The sequence below is a fragment of the Rattus norvegicus genome, chromosome 12, assembly GCF_036323735.1.
Source record: "Rattus norvegicus strain BN/NHsdMcwi chromosome 12, GRCr8, whole genome shotgun sequence".
Taxonomy (NCBI): domain Eukaryota; kingdom Metazoa; phylum Chordata; class Mammalia; order Rodentia; family Muridae; genus Rattus; species Rattus norvegicus.
The window spans coordinates 38040668-38062293 of record NC_086030.1 but is presented as its reverse complement, the minus strand read 5'-3'; the positions used below and the strand labels follow the sequence as shown (position 1 = coordinate 38062293).

Below are 21626 nucleotides of genomic sequence, written 5' to 3'. Positions count from 1 at the left end.
CAGGCACAGAAGATTCTACTTCACAAGGCAGAGATGAGAGGCACTTGAGTATACGCCCTAGGCCCCTCTGAAGCATGGAGCAGGTTAGGAGTGCGGAGTGTGGGACAGAGGCTGTTGATTTCCAGGTGTTCCTGTCAGAAAGCTAGAGCTAAGGAGCTAAGCAGGGCAGTGTGAGTTATGGCCACCTACTGTGGTACAGATGGCCAGAGCCTCACCTTTTTATCTCCCTCCTGCAGCACTCCGTGACACAGCACAAACGCTGCTTGTTTAGAAGGACGGGCCCAGAAAACATGTTGCCCAGTGGAAGAAGCCAGATTCAGAAGGCCACAGGTCCTATGAGCCACTTCCGTGGCTCGTCCAGCAGAGGGACATCTACAGACGGCACAGTATGGGAAGGCACAGTGCTCATTAATGGGCAGTGTCTGTTGGGAAGAGAAAGCAGCCAGAGTAATGCCACACAGCATGGTGGATGCAGTCTACGTGCTTACAAATGGCTGGCACAGAAAAGTTTACAATATGAGGCATAAAAACGTCTTATAAAAATATAAGACAAAAGAAAGCTACTTCTCAAATGCCATTCGGGGACACAAGAATGGCTAGTCACTCCGAGGCGACTGTTACAGTACCCTTTCTTACCAGGGACTGGCTCCTTGTGCTGGCCAGTATTTCCGAAACAAGCTTCTGTTTCTCTGATAGTTTGTGGCAGGCAGGCAGGGGCTGCAAATGAAGGCCCAGGGAAAATCTCTGAGGAACTAGGGGGCCTTTGGGTTGGCCATGTCCTCTCTGAAAATCATTGCCCCAGATGTTACATAATTTGCTTCTTTTGTTTATTTGTGCTTTCACAGAGAATCCCTTCCTGACCATCTATAGTCAGAGAGAAGCAGGGAAGGTCACTGAGGCCAGGGAGGGATATCAGGGCAAGGACAGGAGACCCGGAGCCTAGATTGCCCATGACAAGCACCCAGTCCTGTGGCTGTTCCTGGCTGGAGGGAGGCCATTCACAGAGGACTGCCAAAGGCTGGCACTATCCTTAACTAGCCAGAGGGCCTTGGCAAGTTCACTCATCCCTCTGAGCCGCAGGTTTTCTTCCACACTGTGGGAGCGTTTATAGTCCATAGCTCTCAGGCTTCTCTGAGGACTATACAAAAGACGCACAAATAGTGTTTAGCATATGGCATGGCCCAGTCAGGTCATAAATGGTAAGGACAAACAGATTATGGCCGTAATCTCCCCATCGTGCAGGAATGCTCTTCTTAAGAGGATCAGGGCAACCATCCCAGAAAGCTCAAGAAGGCCACCATGTAACACTAATCACCCGAGGCTGGCCAGAGGCAGGGGCCACCCTGGGACACACTAAGGCTCATACCATGCGGATGAACTGACTTGATCCTTTGCTCCACATTTTGTATATGGAGAAACCAAATCCTGAAAAGGTTAGTAATTTGCCCCTGGGTCACATAGCTAGGAGACGGTGATTCAAACTGCATTCATGAAGTTGTATTCAAACTCTGCTCCACAGCTCCAGGTCCGAGCTGGTTAGTGCTGTCCCATGCATCAAGAGGGGCAAGCAAGGAAGGAGGCAGAGAAGCCTGGAGCAGGCAGAGGGTGACCCCAAGTGCTTCCACAGCACCGACATGGCGGCTGCATGAGCCTCAGAAAGCCTGAGGAAAACTCTCAGTACAGGTCCTGGGAACTCCACGGGACAGTGGGACAGGCCTGAGGCATCTAGCCAGGGCCAGGACTAGGAACTCTATACTACCTTCCCTTAGGCTAGCTGCTTATGAATACGGTTAACTCCCTCAGAGTCAGGACAGGGTGCTGAAGGAAGGTCTCCACACTCCTGCCTTAGATCTTCCAAGATCTGAGACCCAGGGACTGGGGGGGGGGGTTCACACAGGTGGAAGGTTCTATGTGCACGGCGGGAAGGGAACCTGCTTCCAGCTTGGTGGGATGGTGCTAGTCTGCCCTCCAAGCAAGTCTCTGGAAATACCTGGAAACGCCCAGCTGGTGACTCACAGGCCACCACAGACAGAACTTCTAAGTCTTGCTCCCACGAGCGGCCCGTGAGCAAGTTAAGCTACCGATGCACAGGAAATAATGTCACCACATCAAAAGCCTCCCAGGATTCCCTTCACACTTAGAATCAATCCAAAGTCCTCACGGTGACCTGGGTCCCCCGGGATGGCACTCCGCTTCTCTCCTTACTTCCTATGGCCTTTCCTCTCTTGCCCTGTCCCAGTTGCACTGTCTCTCGACCTTGCTAAGCACACTTCCACGCCAGCACCATTGCCCCCGCTGCTGCTGGTGTCCTGGTCGGCACGCAACTCTCTTCACAGATTTATGTAGATTTCTAGAGATTTCCCCTTCTGACCACCCTACCTAAAACTCTCCCTGTTCCCCCCCCTCGCTTGCTTTCCTTCCTGCGTCTACACTACTGTCTTAGTTGCTGTTCCATTGCTGTGGAGAGGCCTCATGGCCAAGGCGGCTTCCAGAAGAAAGCACCTAGTTGAGAGCTTGCTCACACCTGCAGGGATGTGGCCATTATCACCACAGTGGGGACAGTGGAAGTAAGCAGGCAGGTGCAGCAGTAGCTGAGAGTTTATCCACAAGTTAAAGGTCGAGGTGTGGGGGTGGCTTGGGCTTTTAAGAACTCAAAGGCCACCCCCAGTGCACACCTCATCCAACAAGATCACAACTGGCAATCCTTCCCAAAATACTTCTACCAACTAGGGTCCAAATATTTAAACATGTGAGCCTACTGGGGGCTTTCCTCATTCACACCACCATAGCAGTCAAAGAGTGTATTTTAATCAGGGATTTCATGTGGCCTCCTGACCAATCGCCAGCACTCGGAATACACCAGACACACTAGTGGCCTCTAAAAAGTTGGCTGGTGGCTTTAGGAGGTGGCAACTGGAAGTAGGGTAAAGGTGGGAGTGACGAGTGATTCTGGGTGAAAGAAGAAATATGGAGCGTACATAAGCAAATAGGAAATAACTTAAACAGTAAACGAACATTTCTGCCTGCTGCCACCCTCAAAAAAAGCACCAAGCCCGTGAAGGTTCACAGGTGATTCTAGCAAACCTCTGAAAAGCTCAGGGGAAAGGTTACTCTGTTAGGAGGAGGATAAAAACAGACACACTTCATGAACAAGATGCTCTTCGAGCAAACCTCAAAGTAGGACAGCCATGAAGCACAGCAATAAGAACTTGGGGTCCCCCAGGGAACCATATGCAGTGTCACTTTTGTGATAATGTTGCCTACTCCAGAAATATCCTCCTCCATCTGGCCTCTGTGTTTTCTCCCTTTGTCTCCCTCGCCCAACATTCTCCCATCATCCTGGTCACTAAGGTACAAAGTGAGTATCCCACAAATTTCAGCCCACTGTTGGACACACTGACCCTATGTCCATTTCTGGCTAATTAAAAAGCAAGACAGGAATTACATTTCCTTCATCCTGGTATCCTCGATGCCTGAAAACACAGCAGGTCTTCAGACATGGTTGAGAAGATGTATAGCATCTGTGAAGGGTTCGAGGCAGCCGACACTTAAGAGAAGCCTTCAAGAGCTGGACACACAAGCAACAGCGTCTGTGCTGCCTGGTTCGAAACCATCCTTAAACATGTGCAGTGGGCTCAGGTGGCAAGCCTCGGGGAGGCTGAGAAACGCTAGAGTTTGTCTTTCTCGGGCTCCTTCTTTGAGCAAGAAGAAGGTGAGCAACAGAAGTCACACCTCCTCCGCAGTGAGGCCGAGGGGCACCTGAACTCTTTGTGGAGCTCGGTGACGCGGTGGGGTCTGGACAACAAAGTGAGAAACGAGGAAACAAGGTTGGCATCTCCAGCAGCCTAGAAGCTGAACTGAGGGAAAGGGAGAAGAACGGAGGGTGGAAGAGGACAGACTTTTCCCTTCCACACTCACAGGGGCCCAGACGTCGCTGCTTTAACCCCAACTACAGTCATTTATCAAACAAGGCTGAGACACCCCTGTCATCACTGCTCTGGGACTGGGCTGCACCCTTTATATCCTCCTCAGCCCTCAGATTCAGATCAACGGCCGCCAGTTCCATGAGGCAGAAGCATAGCTGAGACCTTCCAGGCCACGGATACGGCGAAGTGTGGATCCTAATGGGAACCCTGCCGTGACCTGCAGGTTCACATCAGAGCTGCCAAGAAACACCTTTGTAGGTGACTTTGTACTCAGTAGAGAAAACAGTTTTGCAGCAGAGACAAAGATCCCTCGGCTCAGGAGAAAGGGAGCTGGTAGGTTTAGCGGACTAGACAAGGTACCTTTGGCTGCATAAAACAGCCATACTGCCAAATGACGGTTCACACAATAACCGCTCACTACCTCATACTGCTTCTGCCGATCACGAAACCTACAGTGGCCCGGCTGGTGGCTCTGCTCTGGGTCACTCAGCCGGTTACAATCGGTAAGTTAGTTAGCCAAAGCAGGGCCTATGCTCATCTAAGAGATTGACTGGAGCTAAAAGAGCTACCTTTTTTTTTTTTTTTTTAATGTGCAAGCACTCTTTTTTTTTTATTAGATATTTTATGTATTTACATTCCAAATGATCCCCTTTCCCCCCTCTCCCATACTCCCTCTTCCCAAAGGGCTACTGTTGAAGAACTCACTCGTGTGACTGACAGCAGGTGTAGGCTGATGGCCAAAAGTCTACCTCTGTATCTCACCATAATTCCAGAGTTTTCCAGAGGGCTTCCTAAGACTCCTCCTAAGACAGCAGCTTCCTGGAACAATCGACCCAAGAGAAAGAATGGTGGAAGCCACACTATCTTTTACAGTTTTGTCTTGAGAGTAACACCGTGTCACTTGCAACACCCTACTAGACGTGCAGGCCAGCTCCTCGGTGTAGGATAGGACAATGCATGGGTGTGTTATAGAGGCAGGAGGCAGGACCCCGGAGGCCGCCTGCACAGACACACTGTGCTCCAACCTTTGATCTAACCTGCCTCCTTTCATCTTGCAGGCTGCCCTTGACAGAAGGTATTTTATCTCTATTTTACAGACACAGACACGAAGCTAAGAGAAGGTAAATGCCTTGAGTACCTCTGACCATTAAAGGCCGGCCAGTGTCTGGTCTTGTCCAGCTAGTTCCCAGTGATAATCTTCTGGGCAACTTAGCCTCCAAAGGGAGCCAGAGCCCAGACAGCAATACAGTCATGTTAGAACTGTTCCTCAGAACCAACATAATGACTCAGTGTAAAGGTGCTTGTCACTAAGCCTGAAGACCTGAGTGCTACTCAATGGACTTCCAAACACATGTACAAACACACATGTAAGTAATTAAAACAAAACCCAGCAACAGTCCTAAATGTCTTGATTTGCTTCTATCCTCCATGACTGTCAAAACTCCTGCTGGCCCCAGCCCAGCTTCTTTGGCCAGACAGAGCAGTAGCGACGTAGGAGGTGACAAGGCCACAAGCATACAGCAGACATGTGGCTGAGAGAAGCGGCCAGGGCTTGGATCACTCACAGTCATTCCCTTGCTACCTGGGCCTGGCTGCCTAGCCGCAGGTGGCCTTTACAGAAACAGTCAGGAGCATCTCCTCTCTCTACCTGACCACCTCATCCCCTGCAGAGGTGCCTGGCTTCACAGCAGGGTCCCTGTCCTGCAGTCACTTCATTAGGAGGCCACCTGCTTGAGGTGCTTGAGTGACCTGCGGCAGCAGGTGCCACCTCATGGGGTGTGCAATTTACAGCCGCTCAGAGGTACAGTACCCAGGCGACAAATGCATTGACCCTGCCAGCTGCCAGAGCCGCCTGCTCTCACAGAAGAATGCAGCCAAGGCTTATCCATTGCCCCTACTTTGTCCTTATACCCCTCATGAGAAGAGAGAGGCAACCAGATCTATAAATCTAACTTCCCCATTCACCCCTCTGTGGTTCAGGATGCAAAGGACTCTCCTGCTGCAGGGTAGGAATCAGCTGAGGATGACAGAAGCTGGCACAGCACTGACCCAAGGAACCAGCTCTAGCTCCAGAGACAGGGATCCTGCCATGCCATGACACACACACACACACACACACACACACACACACACACACACACACACGCGTGTCCTCCCTTACTCATCCTGCAGGCTGATGGATGGCGAGGGGAACTAGAGCTATCCCTGAGGCTTTCCTCTGATTTCCTAGTTCTTTTGCTTTGCTCTGGAGGCTGAGGGATCCCCAGGGTGAGGTGGCCCCTTACCGGCATTCCGCTTCAATGGAGGTGATACAGAGAGGTCACTCCTTGAAGCTCAGGGCTTATATCTAAGGCCCTTATGGGACCTTTGGACCTAAGAATTAGCAGAGAGGGGCTCCTCCTTTGAATAAAAGGATTCCATTCTCCAGAAAACGGTGCTACAGGGAGTAAACAAGGTAAGGAGTCACCGTTTGAAAAGACAGACAATCGGAGCAAGATTAAAGAAATATTTAGCGGACCTTCCTCTAATCCCTAGGCTGTTAACCATCAAACTGGTTTCTAATCTTGGTCCAATTTCCGGATCTGCCTGCAAGGCTCCTCCAGGCCTCAGATCTGCTCCTCAAAGCAGAGCCTCCAGAAAGAAGAAGCTGAAGAGGCTCCAGGGCTCCCACCTCCTGCTGTGGCCTCCTCCTGGCAGAGCCTTGTCTGCCTTGGATGAGCCCTGTTCTCACTATCTGTGTAATCTCCCTGAGTCTGGAAAGAGAAAATGAGAACCTCTAGGAAATGCAAAAGACCCCCACCCTTACAAAGCCTCGTTGGTGTCCAACCAGCTACTTCAGAAAGGATATCATACAGTGTTAGGCTCAGCCTCTAGCTTGATCCTGAGGGCCTCTGGGAAGCTGCTTCTGTTTACATTCCCTTCCCCTCCTAACCCCCCAACCCCACCCTACCAACTCAGAACTGCATTAAAATATAGTCATCCCTTAAAAATACACTGGTTACCAAATGGGGTCTGGTTCATACGACGGACGGAGTACAACTTGGCCATAAAAAACAGAAGGACACACTAATCCATGCTACCTGGGTAAACTTGAAAACACCTTGTTCAGTGACAGACGCCAGAGTAAGAGGGACTATAGAAGTCTACCTGGATGCAGAATTCGGGCTGGGCAAGGCAGTGAAGACAGAAGTGGACTGTGGTTGCCTGGGGAAGAGGCTCTGGGAGAAATGGGGTGTTTGCGAAGTGCTGTGAGTGTTTTTAAGTTGACTGGGGTGGTAGCCACACACTTCAGAACACCTTAAACAGTGCCTGGACCGCTACTTTAGACGGGTAGATTGTGTGGTATGTGACTGTGTCTCAATATTTCTAAATATTTACTTTAAATAAATATTTGACTTAGAATGCTTATTTTTAAGTGCAGGGAGTAACAAACTACTCCTTCAAGTTCAGGGCGGCTGCGGAGGTGATTCTGGGTAGAGACCCTCCAGTCCTCTTGCCCTCGGGGAAGACACACACACACACACACACACACACACACACACACACCTGAAGCACCCACCCGGGGCTGGCACAGGGCTGGAGAACATAGAGGTATTAGCTCTGTGGAATGATCTGGGTGAAGTCCATTGGACAGAATGTTGTCCCTAAAGGTATGACACCTCCCATCCCCACCCCAGCCCCCATGCATTTAACTACTCCTACCCTGCATACATACAGCTGGATTGCCAAGGGACAGGGCTGACTGAAAGAGGTGCTGCCTCGTTTCCCTGTGAAGGAAGGGCAAGGACCAACAGCCACCTGAGCAGAGGCATGCCTTGGGCAGTTGCCATTACCCGGCCGGGCTCAGCTATGTCCAGCCCCCACTTACTATCTGCGCAGGACACCCAAGAGTCGCAGAGGCTGGGGAGGCGGGGTCAGTGGAGCTTAGGACAGGGCAGGAGATGACACAGAGCCAGGCAGGGCTGACGCTGTCTAACTACTCTGGCCAGAGGCATTCCTATTTGCTTCCCTAGGACCAACCCCTCGAGTTGGAGACGAGGCCCTCCTCTGCTATTCACTGAGACTGCCGTGGGCTGGCCTAGGCTGTACAGCCAGCACGGGGGTTATGGAGCCTTTTCCGCCATACCCTGGCTTCCTCAGCTTTTACCTCATTTAAGGCTAATCACCCTGAGCTTACCACAGACTTAAAGGAGGTGACCTGAGCTCAGAGCAGCAGCTCAGTTTGGAAGGGAAAGAACTAGCGTGGTCCAGGGAATCTGGATCCCTGAGAATCCATCCAGATGCTCACAGAGCTCAGAGGAGGCTTCCCAGGGGCGGCAACCATGGTTAGCTCCAGTTTGGGGCCCTGCATCCTTAGGCATGTCTGAAGGGCAGCCCGCCAAGGCCTGTGCTTTCTCCCAACGCTTGAAATCTGGTACATCTGGCTCTCACACAGTGACACTGAGGTCTCTGTCATTCTCTGGCCCAGGAAAGCCAGCTAAGTGCTCTGGGGACATTATCCAAACATCTGGCCATAAGGCAAGAAGAACTTGGGGAAGCTGATACTTGGATGAGTTCTCCCTCACAGCACCATAAATCACCACCCTCCATTTGCATTGGCCAGACAGAGCTCGGTCAAAGCCTAGTCCAGGGTCTGGGGGTCCTCAGACAGCCAGCTTCCAGACGGCGGAGGAGGAGGAAGAGAGGAGCAGCCACAGGTTGTGTCCACACTTTGTCCAGACCTGTCCCCAGCCTAGAACAAGCTCCTCTCAGTGTCGTCCTTAAACCTGGTCCAGCAGGGATCAGGCTGAAAGAAGCAGAAGCCTCTGCAGTCTTCCCAGCCTTCTAGTACTAGGCTCATACAGACACTTAGTGCCCAGGGAGGGAATGAAGCCAGAAGCTGGCTGGGACTGTTTGCCCAGCCACCTGTGCCTGGAGTAGCTTGCTCAAAGTCATCTGGCTGGATCCTGATCTCCAGCCAGATTCCTCTTCCCATTCTTAGCTGCTCTACCACAACTCAGGGAAAGAGAGGGAGATCTAGCTACGTAGGCACCAACTACTCTGTTCTCACCAGTCACAGCCTTCCTGAGCCTCAGTTTCTTCCTCTGTGTCACCGTCTCTTCTTAAAGGGACAGTCGGGTGACCAGTGAGTGCAGCTGTGCTGCCTGGCCTGCTGTGGGCTGTGGCATCTAAAACTGCATACACACGTAGATGATGTTTTAGGATTCCCAATTTACAGCACAGTAAGTGGAAGCTTAGCAGGGAGAGTCGCAGACTGCCCAAGAGCACAGACTGGCCATCTTCACTCAGATTCTGAAACTCGGGGCCTCCCCCCCAAACATTGATCTGTTTTCCTAGCCCCACAAGGCAGATGCAGACGACAGTCCAGCTTGGCAGAGGTACAGCGGAAAGAGCCAGCTGGATGAGGAAGACGGGCTGTACAGCAAACTGGAGCGTGGAGACAGAGAGAGTTCTAGAAAGCCTCTGGGGTTCCTCCAGACTCCAGCAATTTCATGAGCTTCCACTTCCCTGCTCAGAGGAGAACGATGGCCGCAGGTACCAGGATGGTCTAGGTTCTCTGTGGGTACCTGGTGTGTGCCCCTCACCCTCTCCTCCTGGGGAGAGTTTCACCATCTGAGGAAGAGGCCTGGAACTGAAGGGCTGGCCAGAGGCTCTGCATAGGAAGAGCAGCCCTGCTGACTTCTCATCTACCAGCTCGTCACAAACACCACCCTGTCCCCGGGCTCTGACGATGACCAATCTCTGTTTCTTTTCGTCATCCTGGCAAAACTACGATAGGATAAATATTTACATCGTGAGACTGTGGTCTGGCCTCCACTCAGGACTCTGTGGTCCCTGAGATCTGTTTATCCGTTCCTCACATAGCCTTCTTCATTCGCTTTTCTTTGGAGGCTGATGGTCTGGGCTCTGCATCCACACAGAGGTGAATGGATACGGTTGGCAGGCAGGGATTCAAAGGTTTCGCTAGAAAACAGTCTGTGTCACTTTGGGATCTGGGAGCTTGTCAAGGGAGCCCAAGTCCGTCCCTGAGGACTCAGTTATCTCTGCTACAGGCCTGGCTACTGGCTTGGGCCAAGTTTGCTGGACAAAGTCACCGGTGAAGAGGACAGCTAAGCAAATTGGAACTGATGGCTCTGTGCTCGTCACAAGCCCCCGAGAGCCTCAGCTCATGGCTGCTCAGCACTGCCGTCTTTAGAAACAACTGTCTCTTGGGCATGCAGCCATGCACACACATCCCAGTTTTACAGGCCCCTATGAAAAGAAAAGAAAAAGGAAGAAAAGGAAAGGAAAGGAAAGGAAAAGAAAGAAGAGAGAAGAAAAGAAAAGAAAAGAAAAGAAAAGAAAAGGAGAAATCTTACAGGCACTCAACATTGTAATGTCACCAGTCTGCCCCCCATCCCCTGCCTCCAACCTGTCACTTGCACAAAGTCAAATGAAACTTTGGAAACATACTACTGCACCTGGCGTTCCTTAGACCAAAATCACTCAACATTCTCCTAGATCCCAACATGGCACCAAACTTCACCGTGCACAAGGCTCCACTCGGTTCTTCCCTCAGCCCAGCCTCCCCTGACAAGGAGCCACACCTGGAATCCAGGCTGTCTGCACAGACACGGGCCGCAGCGCCACCCTCAGCCTGCACAAGCCATCCCCCCCACCTAGGAGGCCCAACCCCACATCTGTGTTCAGCAAACACAGCCTTCTCTATGGCCCAGTCCAGATGTCAGCACAAGAGCAGACATTCTATCGTCCATGGAGTGTGGTTGTCATGGGTATCACAGAAAGCATATAACTTTGTCCCCTCCTGTGGCTCAAGATTACCTTGAAAAAAAAATGAGACAACCCTGAAAACAAGAGCCAGATCCGGTTCATCCTGACAGTAGCACTGAGAGCTCCGAGTGCACACTTAGGACTGAGTAGCAGGTCCCCGGAAGTCCTACAGCACAGAGAGCACATGGGGAAGGGGAACACGGTTCTCTCCCTCAAAGCTACTCTCATATAAGACTCTTCTCATATAGTACTCTTCGCCTGCAATCTGTAAGACCACCCAGGGCATCGTTTATTTATACAATATTAATACTTGCCATGTCTTACCAGGCCTAGCCTGTATGTTCCAATGCTCAGCCCTTGTTAGATGAGGCCACAGAGGGGGTCTGCAGGGTGCCACTTCCTACGACTGGTGACTACGTGGCCACAGTACTTTCTTGATGATGAGCTCCTAAGATACTTGATGTGAAGCATCTCGTGAGCACAGAGCGCTTCCTGTCCAGCAGCCCCAGGTAATTGCTTCTGGCTGAGAGGAGGGAGAGGAGGGAAAAGACAGGGGAAGGCACAAGGAGAGGAACCATGGGATGGATGCCAGGAAGGCAGGAAGATGGAGACAGGCATAAGGAAAGGGGTGGGAATGAAAGACATAGGGACAGGTCGGGAACATCTGGAATTCCTGCCTGCGGGAGCTCAGCCCACACCGGGACCTGGTGTGCTGGCCTGGGGTCTGGCAGCAAGGACATGGGAATGGGGTAAATAAAACCACAAAGAGGTCTGGGCAGGGCAAAAACAGGAAATAAAAGAGCGGATGAGGTGCATGACAGCCTCCAGCAGGAGCACTGCCCAGGGCCCTTCAACTCCTTCAGCCAGTCTCTTCCTTCCCAGCGGTTGCAGCACGGGAAGCTGGGAGGACAGAGGGCTGTAGGGACAGGGGCCACCATTCTTAGCACAATCTACTCCCCATATCATGTACCTGTCCCTAGGACCCTCTTATCGGGCAACTCACCATTTTCTTTCTACAATGGTCACTCAGCTGAAGACTAGTAGTCTACCTGCTATTACAGCCACCGACGTATGGCTCACTTTTCCTTCCCTCCCCTAAGCAGAGCCTCCTTCCCCCCCTCCTTTACCCATGACCCTTCAGAAACGAGTGTACAGGCAGGGAGGGAGGTGGGAGAGAGTGGATCTCTTTGAGTAACACACACACACACACATATACATACACACACACATACACATACACACACACATGTATACACACACACACACACACACACACACACACACACACACTGGTCTGGCAGTAACAGCGGTGGCATGGCTGGGGAGGTGTTCCAGCAGACTTATTTATAGCTGAGCCCCCATCCACTGCTCCCCCAATGCTGCCTGCCTGCCTGCCTGCCTGCCTGCCTGCCACTGGGGCTTTTCAATCTGTGTCTATATTTATCACTTGAAGCCGTTGGGATAATGGCAAGGCCAGAAATAGCCTTGAAGACATTCACGTGAAGCCGATGGGCAGGTCCCCAGCTCCCAGGCTGACCTCACCCCAACATCTGCCACTTGGCAGTGGGGAATGGGAAACAGCTGGATAGGGCTGTGCGGACAGATGGGAACAACATAATCCCTCTTCCCCTGCTGGCCTTGGCCCTCTGAGGTGAGGCAGGGGACACATCCGAACTGATATATCACAGCTGCCAGGCTGAGGGGAGACCGAAGGTGACATGCGTTTTTGACGTCAGTGTGCTAATCGGAGCGGACCATCCAGCTCAGAAAGGAGAGGACTACGGTGGCAGGCTGGGCTCACTGAAAGCAGGTCACTGCTACCCTGGGGAGCAGCCCTCCTGTTTGACCCTCAGACTGAACTTGATATGAGCCTGCAGGAAGAAACTGGGTCCTGCTTCCTGCGTACCCAGTGCCCTCCAATCTCAGTGGAAAGAAGACGCATGGACGGCTCTTAGCCAGAGCACCGAGAACCCCTGATCCTCTTCTTGAACCTCAGTGTCCAGCCAAGCCCTCCTAGCTGGAAATAAAGTATCCAGAGGAGCCAAGCTCCCACACCATTGCCAATAGATGGTGGATATGGCTCAGCATCTAGAAGGCCTAACATCTTCCTCCAAAACACAGAAAGGCAGACATGGGTCAGAACCTAACAGCACTGGATTCAGAGCTCTTCCAGGCAAATACCTGGTACTCTGAACTCCCAAGGACACTGTTCTTCCATGGGGAAGGAGGCTGGTCCATGGCACCCTCTGAGAAACTGGGCTCTGGGTGCTGGAGAGGCCTGGAATAGGCCAAGAGGAACTTCGGGGGTAGTCAGAACCATAAGTGGGAGCTAAAGATGTAGGCGGGGCAGGGCAAGGCATCAGCAGGCCCCCTTGCAGCAGAGAGCCAGAGTACGGTCAGAAACATATAAATGCAGAATGTGCTAGCAAGCACTTAAGAGTCAGAGAGACAGTCACAAGGACAGTGAGTCCCTGAATTCCACGGTGTCAAAGTCTCTACTCCTGACACCTGTACTAAAAGCCCAGCCTCCGTCCTGCCATCCTCTTAACCGTACACTTCAGTAACCTGGCCCTTCCTGAAACTCCAAACACAAGGGCACGGGAGGAAAGACACTGGTGTGTGCGGTTCTGTCTGCCTTTTCTCTTCTCTCCCAGCAAAACTCATCTGCACTCTTCAAAACCCAGCTGAATTGTTCCCTCTCCTAAGAGCCTTCCCTCCATTAGGCAGCTGTTAATAGCTGTCTTCTTCCTGCTCCAGCTGCATTACTGGCCTCTCCAGCCTTGAATCTGTAAACTCTAATCTACATCTGTCTCCTCAACCCCAGAGGGCACAGTCTTCTACCTCACCCGGCTCCTGCTGCCAAGCCAGATGAGAGCACGAACTGATCCCGCCCCTCATGCTTTCCTGGAACTGTCCTTATAGGACGACAGCGCACCAGGGTGATGCCCAGGGCAAAGGCAGATCTGAGTGCTCTCTCAGTCTGCCCTGCCAGGGATGCTGGGCTGGGAAGCTATTGTCCTGCTGGGATTTGTCAGCAGAGCCAGCAGCAAGGGAGGAGACCCACCTTCATGCTTGTCGGCAGGGCTGGCAGCCATCCCTACCATGCCAACACTTCCTGGGCTTTTTTTTTTCTTTTTTCCCTCCATCCCCTCTTTCCTTTAAAAAAATATTTACAGACCGGGCATGACAGCATATGTCTTTAACCCAGGATGTGGGAGGAAGAGGCAGGAAGATCTTGATGAGCTCAAGGCCAGTCTGAACTATATAGAGAATTCCAGGCCAGCCAGGTCTACATAATGAGACCCGGAAAAGGCAGCTCCCAAAAGGCCGGGTCTGTAGACAGCCCTGGCAGGCCGAGCCTGGGCTGGTCACAGCAGCTGACGTGGTCCCAGGACTCCACAGATGTTTTGCCCATTCAATCACCACAAAGACTTACAGTAAGTAAGTCCTGACAGATACTGTCCCATCTCAGAAATGGGGAAAGTTAGGTGCAGAGAGCTGAGGGGACATGCCCAAGGTGTCTCAAGGTTTGCTACAGAGCTGTAATCAGCCAGCATACTGTACAAAGGAAGGTTCTTGGCGGTGCGCTTGCTAAAGGCCTCCTAACACTGCTGGGCTCCAACATAGTGTTCTTGTTTTCCTTTGCCGCCATCTCCTTGCGAGATCCTTCCAAGCAGTTCAAAAACTGAACCTGTCTTCCCCTCTCTCCCTGCTTCAAGCCTATTGTTTCTAGCAGAAACGGAGAATGTGTGTGGGGGTGGGAGGTTGGGGGGTGGTTAAGGTACAGATGAGAAAGAAGGGTGGGGGGCTGAAGGGAAGCAGGGCAAGGAGAGAGAATGAGCCAAAATGAAACGCTATCAAAATCCCAACCCCAAAGCTATTACTTCGTAAGCTAATTAAGGAACAAAGGTTTTTAGAAGGACACCTGTGACATCAGATGTGCCTTGAGAGGGACATCTGATGGGCCAGCCCTGTTTGATTGGTGATGCAGACGGTCCCCTGCTGAGATGACACCAGTGCACTCCCTGACTTGTACTTTAATGAACTCCTCCGCAGTGCTGTATCAGGGAGTGACTGAGACCCATCTCCCAAGGTCATCAGCCCTCTGAATGACAAGTGCCACAGAGCAAGGAGGGAGAGACCTAGACTAAGGATGGCTCTCCTTGAGCCCCTCACAGCACAGCCCCGTTTCTTTTTACCTTTCGAGCGGCTCCAGCACAGAACACAGTTAACTCATGCTGGCCTAATGATCAGCCTACTGAGGCCACACCTCAGTACAGGAGTAAATCCGCAGCCCTCTGTTCTCAGGGAAACGGAAGCCATGAGAAGGGTAACTTCTGAAGCTATCACAATGAGGGAAACCCAGCCTTGGGGAGGGGCGGGGCAGACAGTCCTGGGGGTCCTAGAGTACCAGTGTTTACCGGAGAGTCCCAGCAGAAATGGCAAACTATCAGATGCTGCAGGCCAGCATTGCCAGAGGCTGTGCAGGGGCTGCAGCACTGCGGGGGATGGGGGAGGGAGTTAGAGGGCATGTCTCCACAGCCACTCGGTCCAGACAGGGCGCTTGTCTTCGGGTTTGTTTGCTGGAGTCTTATTTTGCTTTGTTTAGAGACAGAGTGATCCAGGTTGGCGTCAAACTTCAGATTCTCTGAGTTCAGCCTCCAGAGTGCAATGATAGCCCTGTGCCACTATGTCAGCCTCTTAGCTATGTTTTCAGAAAGTTTGTCTCTGGTTGCTTTGTGGCCCTCACCCTCTGTCCCCGGGAAGGTGCCAACTGACTTTCCAGAAGCTTGTTGCACACAGGTGCCTAGAGACTGGCCAGGCCTCAGCACACCCTGGTACCTGGCCCTGCTGTTCTGCCTGAGGAACCATGTTCTTAGCCATGCCCTGTGACTGCCAGGTTGTTCACCAGAGCAAAGGATGGGTGCCAGGGACAGTCTTTGGCAGTCAGTGGCAGTAATTTCCATGTCGTCACTCCTCAATGGTCTATGGATTGGGAATGGAACAGGCGGAGTTATACAGCACAAAGGAAAATCAAACTGGATGCCTGCTTCCGCTTTGGCCCACAGACCCACACTTCCTCAAAAGAAACACGATCTTACTCTACCTTCTCCAGGTGACCTTCCTGCTGAGGTCTGAAGAGGACACCAGGTCCTGCTCTTTGAAGCTGGGGACAGGCTAGAACACACTGCTAGGCCTGTCATGAGAGTAGTCTCGAGTGCCCAAACATTGTGACCAACCGTCGCCCCTTCCAAAGAAACGCCACGGAGACACAGAAGCCTCCTGACGAGTGATGACGTCAGGAGTACAGCAGGTCTTCCTGTTGTAAGTGATATCTGTTCTCAGTGACACAACTGGCCTTCCGTGTTCCTTTATTACAAGAGACGCTATCACAGATTGAATCAGACCACCATGGCAGGCATGAGCTCTGGCCGTGCACGCCGGGGAGTTTGGGGGTCATGGGGGTTGTTTCATACCTTAGATCACCACATACACCTTTGGCTGTCCTGTCAGTCCCAAGACTCATCAGTTCCTGTCCTCAGCCCTTACCTCAGCAGAAGCTCAGTAAAAGCTGAATGAAGAACACTGTGAACTCTGGCTCTGATCTGCCCAAGGTCTGTGTTATCACCTACATTGCAGTCCAACTAGAGTCAGAATCGTGGGCAGGGGCCCAGAGAGAGCTGCTGAAGGCCTGGCGTGCCAAGCAGAGGCTGCCACCCTTGAGGCGCTGTCACTGTCGGGTCTCACTGCTCAGCCACAGCGCTGTGGAGCCAGCCCTCCCTTCTGCCTGCGGCTCACAAGCCTGCACAGCTCTCCTCCAAGGGACCACTGGGCTCAGCTGCAAACTACTGGACTGAGATCCCAATGCCTGGCTCTGCCGCTAACCAGCCTGACTTTGGACATGAAAGCTCCTCTATTGGGTTTCAGTTTCCCTACAGTTTACATTAACAGTCAGACCAGAAGGTCTCCTACAGGAACCTTCTTTTAAATGTGGATTAAAGTCTCAAAGACCTTCCAGCCCTAGGTCCTCACAGATCTAGAGTTCAACACCCACTCCTAGGTCCAAGCACCCATCACCTCCCATTACTGCAGCTGTCCCCTGCTCCTCCTGCTTCTTCCCACCACCGCTCCAGTCTGCTCACACACCACAAGCACAGGCTAATCCTGGCCCTCAACGTTCCAAATGCTTTCATGGCCTCACACCACTCGAAGTGACGGTCGGGGGCCTTAACATCAACCTATGCCTTCTTCCTCTCTGACCGCTGCCTTCCCGGCTATCCTTCCCTTGGCTCGCTCACTCTACCCACGGGCAGCCCAGACAGCCTCAGTCTCTCAGTCCCTGCTGGAGCCCACCTCTGACGGTACGGAGCCTCACACATGCTGTGTGCACTCTACTGCTAAGCTGTAGTCCCAGGCCTCTCTTTCCAGCTTGTGGAACTTCCTGAACAACTGTGCTATTGAGTTATTATTAGGAGGTGGTAGACATTTTTAAGAGGTGGGGGCTAGGACACTGGGGACTTGCCTTCATTCCTGGCTTTGAGGGAAGAGTTCTGGTTTGCCACATGAGCACCATGAGGTGGGACCCAGCATGATCATGAGCAGCAGGGAGAGAGAGAGAAACACCAGGCAGACTGTGCCCTCTTGTTGGACACACAGCGCATCTGCAGGGAGCGGTGCTTTGCCTGAGCAACGGGACCCCAGGAGAATGAAATGGAGTATCCTTGGGGGAGTGCGTACCAGGGGAGGGGAGGCCTGCGGTTAGAGAAAGCGAATCCTTGGAGGTTTGTGGCCAAAATCCGTGTCCAGGGTCCTTCTGGGTGAGAGTCTGAGCGGCCATCAGACCACAAGAGTACAGACAGAACAAGCCAGCAGAAGCGAACGCAGAGCTGGGCCCAGCATGGCTGGGACGTCAAATCTCACCCAATTCTTCCATCAGCATTGTGAGGAGAGCAGAGAGCTGAGCACCAGCCCTTGACCACCCCCCAGGGGCCTCGGGGTGGTCCCTTTCCTCCATGCCAGTGTGCCAGTTAGCCTTTCTACTTTGTCCTCGCCTGTTCTGGGCTGTGATATGGCCTAGACCCAAGGGAATAAACTGGCCAACGTTTCCATGTGGGGACAAGACTGTTCACAGAGAAAGATGAGAAGCAATGGCTCCAGAGGCCCAGGTAACAGCAGCCTAGGTCCCAGCTTCAGCTCAGGTCCAGGGCAAGGTCTGGGTCCTATCTGTGTCCATTACTGTGTCTGAGGCACTACCCGGCTCCCTTCCTCTGGAGGAGACAGTGACCTTGCTGAGGTCTGTCACGGAGACAATGGCAGGAAGTACCCCTCCCAGCCTGAGCCTACACCAGGATGTCGGAAAGAAGCCAAGAAGGCCTTTTCCGGGAGACCCTTCTTGCTTCATTTCAGCCTCAAGGACACCTAGGTAACGCCAAGGCTAAGTGCTCCCTATTCAGTCACTCGGAATGAAGCTTGTTCAACTTGCTGAGGGCAAATGGTCTCCCCAGCTGGGACCCTCTTTGGGGCAGACTCTCTGTAATGCCCTGTCTCTGGTCTAGGAAAATGCTGAAGATACCAGGCTGCTGAGAAACAAGCCAGTTGTCCTTCCCGGCCCTCCAGCCCACCACCCTTCTGGAAGGAAAGCGCTTGGAGTTCCTTTGGAGCAAGAAGCTTCTCTAAAAATAAACTCTGTTTGTTGGGCCCTTTCCTTCCTCGCCCTGGCAGAGGACAGAGGGAGCATTCCTGTTTGTAGCACCTTTGACCTACCAGGCTGCCCTCCACCCAGAGACTTGCTCTCTGCTCAGAGTGCTGTGGCTACAAACTCCCAGGACAGCTTAGAGCAAACGTAACTGTCCCATTCAGGACCGTTGTTCTCTGGATCTGGGTTTGCAGGACAGGCTGAGGGAGCAGGAGAGGTACAAAGTCTCACCTATTAAAGGGCCCTCAGCCTGACAGCACGCAGACCCACAAATGCATCAGAGCTCACAGTGACAGTATTATCAGAGGCACAGCGGAATGCTGGGACAATAAGAAAAGGAGAGATGGGTTATTAGAGGTTGGGGGCTTACGAGGAGGGACTTGAAATGGGCCCAGAAAGGAAGGCAGGAAGTTGGCAAACAGAGTTGGGTAGAGGTGACTTCAGGACACTGGTACAGCACAGAACGCACCAGGAGGCAAACCGCTCACACGGGGGCTTCTGTCTGCTTTGTTCACAGCTGCGTCCCTGGCACCTGGAATAGTAACCTCCCTTCTGTGTGTACAGGCTGGCACAACATGCACGACACACCTAACGTACACCAAGTACTTGATAAACACTTGCAGGGATACGGGAATGACGTGGGGAAGTCACTGAGGACCCTGGGTGAGACGGGCTGTGAGGCTGCCACCTCTGCAAGCTCATTCATGGCAGCTGCTAAGCAGGAAAGAGCCCCTTCCTGTGAGAAAGGAAACAGGAAGTAGAGGCCCCAAGCCAAAGCAGGGGCAGGGTCTCTCTGAGCACCAAGAGGTGACATCAATGTTCAGGTCCTGTGGGGCAGGGTTCTCTGGGGGACTCTGCCTCACGCTGGAGGCCAACTGTACTGGCACATGGCAACCATGCGGCTCAGACCTGACCACAGAAGCCATGAGCTGGGACTGTGTGCTCTGATGTCACTGTTCCCATAGCTCCTCCTGTTCAGAGACACCTTAGAAAGTGAAGTCAAAACAAAACAAAAAAACAAAAAACAACACACCACACTCCCCTTAGCACTTGGAGGCCTTTTCTCGGCAAGGGAAGAAAATGAGTAATTAGAGAAAAGAACAGCCCTGGGTGCCAGCCTGCAAGCAGAAGCCAGAGGCAGCCCTGACAGCCCTGTGCCCTGGGAGTTTCCCAGTGAGGAAGGGGCCCAGCCGGTAGGAACCAAGAGCATTTCAAGGCTGGACCCAGAGGCATCACATTTGGAAGGCTGGACTGTGTGCTCCGGGTCAGAAGTTGCGACAGATCTCAAGCCCGCTGCTGGGCAGCTCTGTGACTGAGTCTAACACCTGAGGCTTCAGCTCCCTCAAGTAAGATGGAGGTCCAAAGGAGGCTGAGGCCAGTAAGCCTTCCTCCCCTCACGGCTTTCTTCCCTAGAAGGAACATGCACTATCTGCAATCCCAAAGTTCAAGCCTTCTGATGAGTGTCCAGAAAGCAGAGTCCGTGGGAAGTCAGGGAGGAAGGCAAGGTCAGTCCACCACCTGGACTTTTATTAGAGGTTCTCATGTCAGGCAGGAGGTCAGAGGAGACGCTGTCTAGGAGATGAGATGGACAAGACGCAGAGTGGCATCAGAGGAACAGAGCCTGAGGAATCCCACAGGCACTAGCTTCTGGGTGACTGCTGCAGCTTGTGGGCAGCAGAATGAGAAAGCAGCCCAGCCTTGCCTCTCCATGGAGGCCAGAAAGTCACTGGGGTCCCAGAGCCCAGAAGGAAGGTACCTTCAATCAAAACGCCTGCCTACTTTGTCCCATGCCTGTCATCTGGAGCAGAGAGTCCAGATAGAACCTTGAGAACAAACAGCAAAAAAGTCCTCTTGGTGTGTTCTGCATGGGAGAGGAGGGGACAACAGCCAATACCAGAGACAGGATACCTTCCCAATCAATGGAGATATTTTCATGTAACCAATGGGTGGCTGTCTACCAACAGCAACCAGAAAGGTTTTCAAGGGAACAGGAAATGGCAAAGGCTGGGCAGGAAGGCGGGCACTGCACAACAGTTGGTCTTTACCTTAGATCTGAGCAGCTCTGTCAACGTCTCCACCACAGGAGGAGGAATGATCAGTATGTCCACAGAAGGGAGTCAGGGACCAAGACACACGTGCCAGCATCCTGCAGGGAAAACCCAAAGGTAGAGGAGATGAGCCACCTGGGTTCCCCATCCCTCTGTGCCAGTCAATAGGGAAACTGGTAGGGCCAGCCTTGGCCTGAGCAATATTAGACCCAAAGCCTCAGTGGAGCAAGGGGGCCAAAGGTGTGGATGACAGGGAGGTTTTATAAACCTGACGCATGCATTCAGGGAGGGAGTGCCTATCTCAGAACCGGGGATGGATATGCCTCCTCACTGCCCAACTAGAACAACCACACTGGCAAGTCTACACAGTTGCCTGCTTCTACATGACCAGGACTCTTGGCTTCCAGCCAATGGTTTCACTCAGGACCCTGTTAGAGAACCTCAAGCCATAGTATGGGGGTGGGGTAGGGACAACCGGAAAACTAGGCAAAGCAGGAAGAAGTCGGAGACACTTGGCTGGATGCTTGGTTGGAAGATGCAGGCGGTCTCCAGTCTTGCCACTGCGCCTCTAACTCCCTTCATCTAGACACAATCGGAACAGATGCCTACTCCTGCCACGCACGCACAGGCCAGAGCTGAGCTCACAAAACAAGAGAAGAATGATAGAGAATTGGGCCAGAGGAGGGTGGCACACTCTTTTAAGCCCAGCACTCTCAAGGTAGGAGACAGGTTGATCTCTGTGAGTTCGAGACCAGCCTGGTCTACAGAGCAAGTTCCAGGACAGCCAAGGCTACAAAGAGAAACCTTGTCTTGAAAAACCAAACAAACAAATAGATAGAAAGATAAATAAATAAGAAAGTTAGAGAAATGGGTTTTCATGGAGTCCCGGTCACCAAAGAAGCCACTGTTCAACCCAGGGCTGCCACAAGTACTGAGACAGGCCCAGATCCACATCACAGCTCAACTAGTCCTCATCTACCAAACACATTTGGGAGCCCATTCCCCTGCACCTGTACACCCCTCCAATGACCTGCCCTGTAGTTCCCAGCAAGTTACAGACACTGAGATATTCCAGGAACCAATGACCAAGTTCAGGACAGTCTCACTTCAAAGGCTGAAGCCAGGCACCAGGACTAGTAAGACACTGGGTGTGTGTGCAAGGACGAACAATCTTGACAGAGGTAA

The 21626-nt window shown here is 52.4% G+C and overlaps 1 protein-coding gene across 8 annotated transcripts in view; it reads right to left on the bottom strand.

Annotated features, from left to right (window-relative positions):
- Positions 1-21626, bottom strand: part of Pitpnm2 (phosphatidylinositol transfer protein, membrane-associated 2) — a 131648-nt gene that overhangs the window by 77753 nt on the left and 32269 nt on the right. For 5 of the 8 annotated variants that reach the window (XM_039089445.2, XM_039089453.2, XM_063271306.1 and 2 more), the window contains exon 2: positions 20439-20539. The exons of 2 other annotated variants lie outside the window; for them this stretch is intronic. The gene's annotated coding sequence lies outside the window, so the exon portion shown is untranslated. Of the gene's footprint in view, positions 1-20438; positions 20541-21626 lie in introns of those variants that run through there. One more of the 8 variants, NM_001107139.1, reaches the window with a different exon arrangement.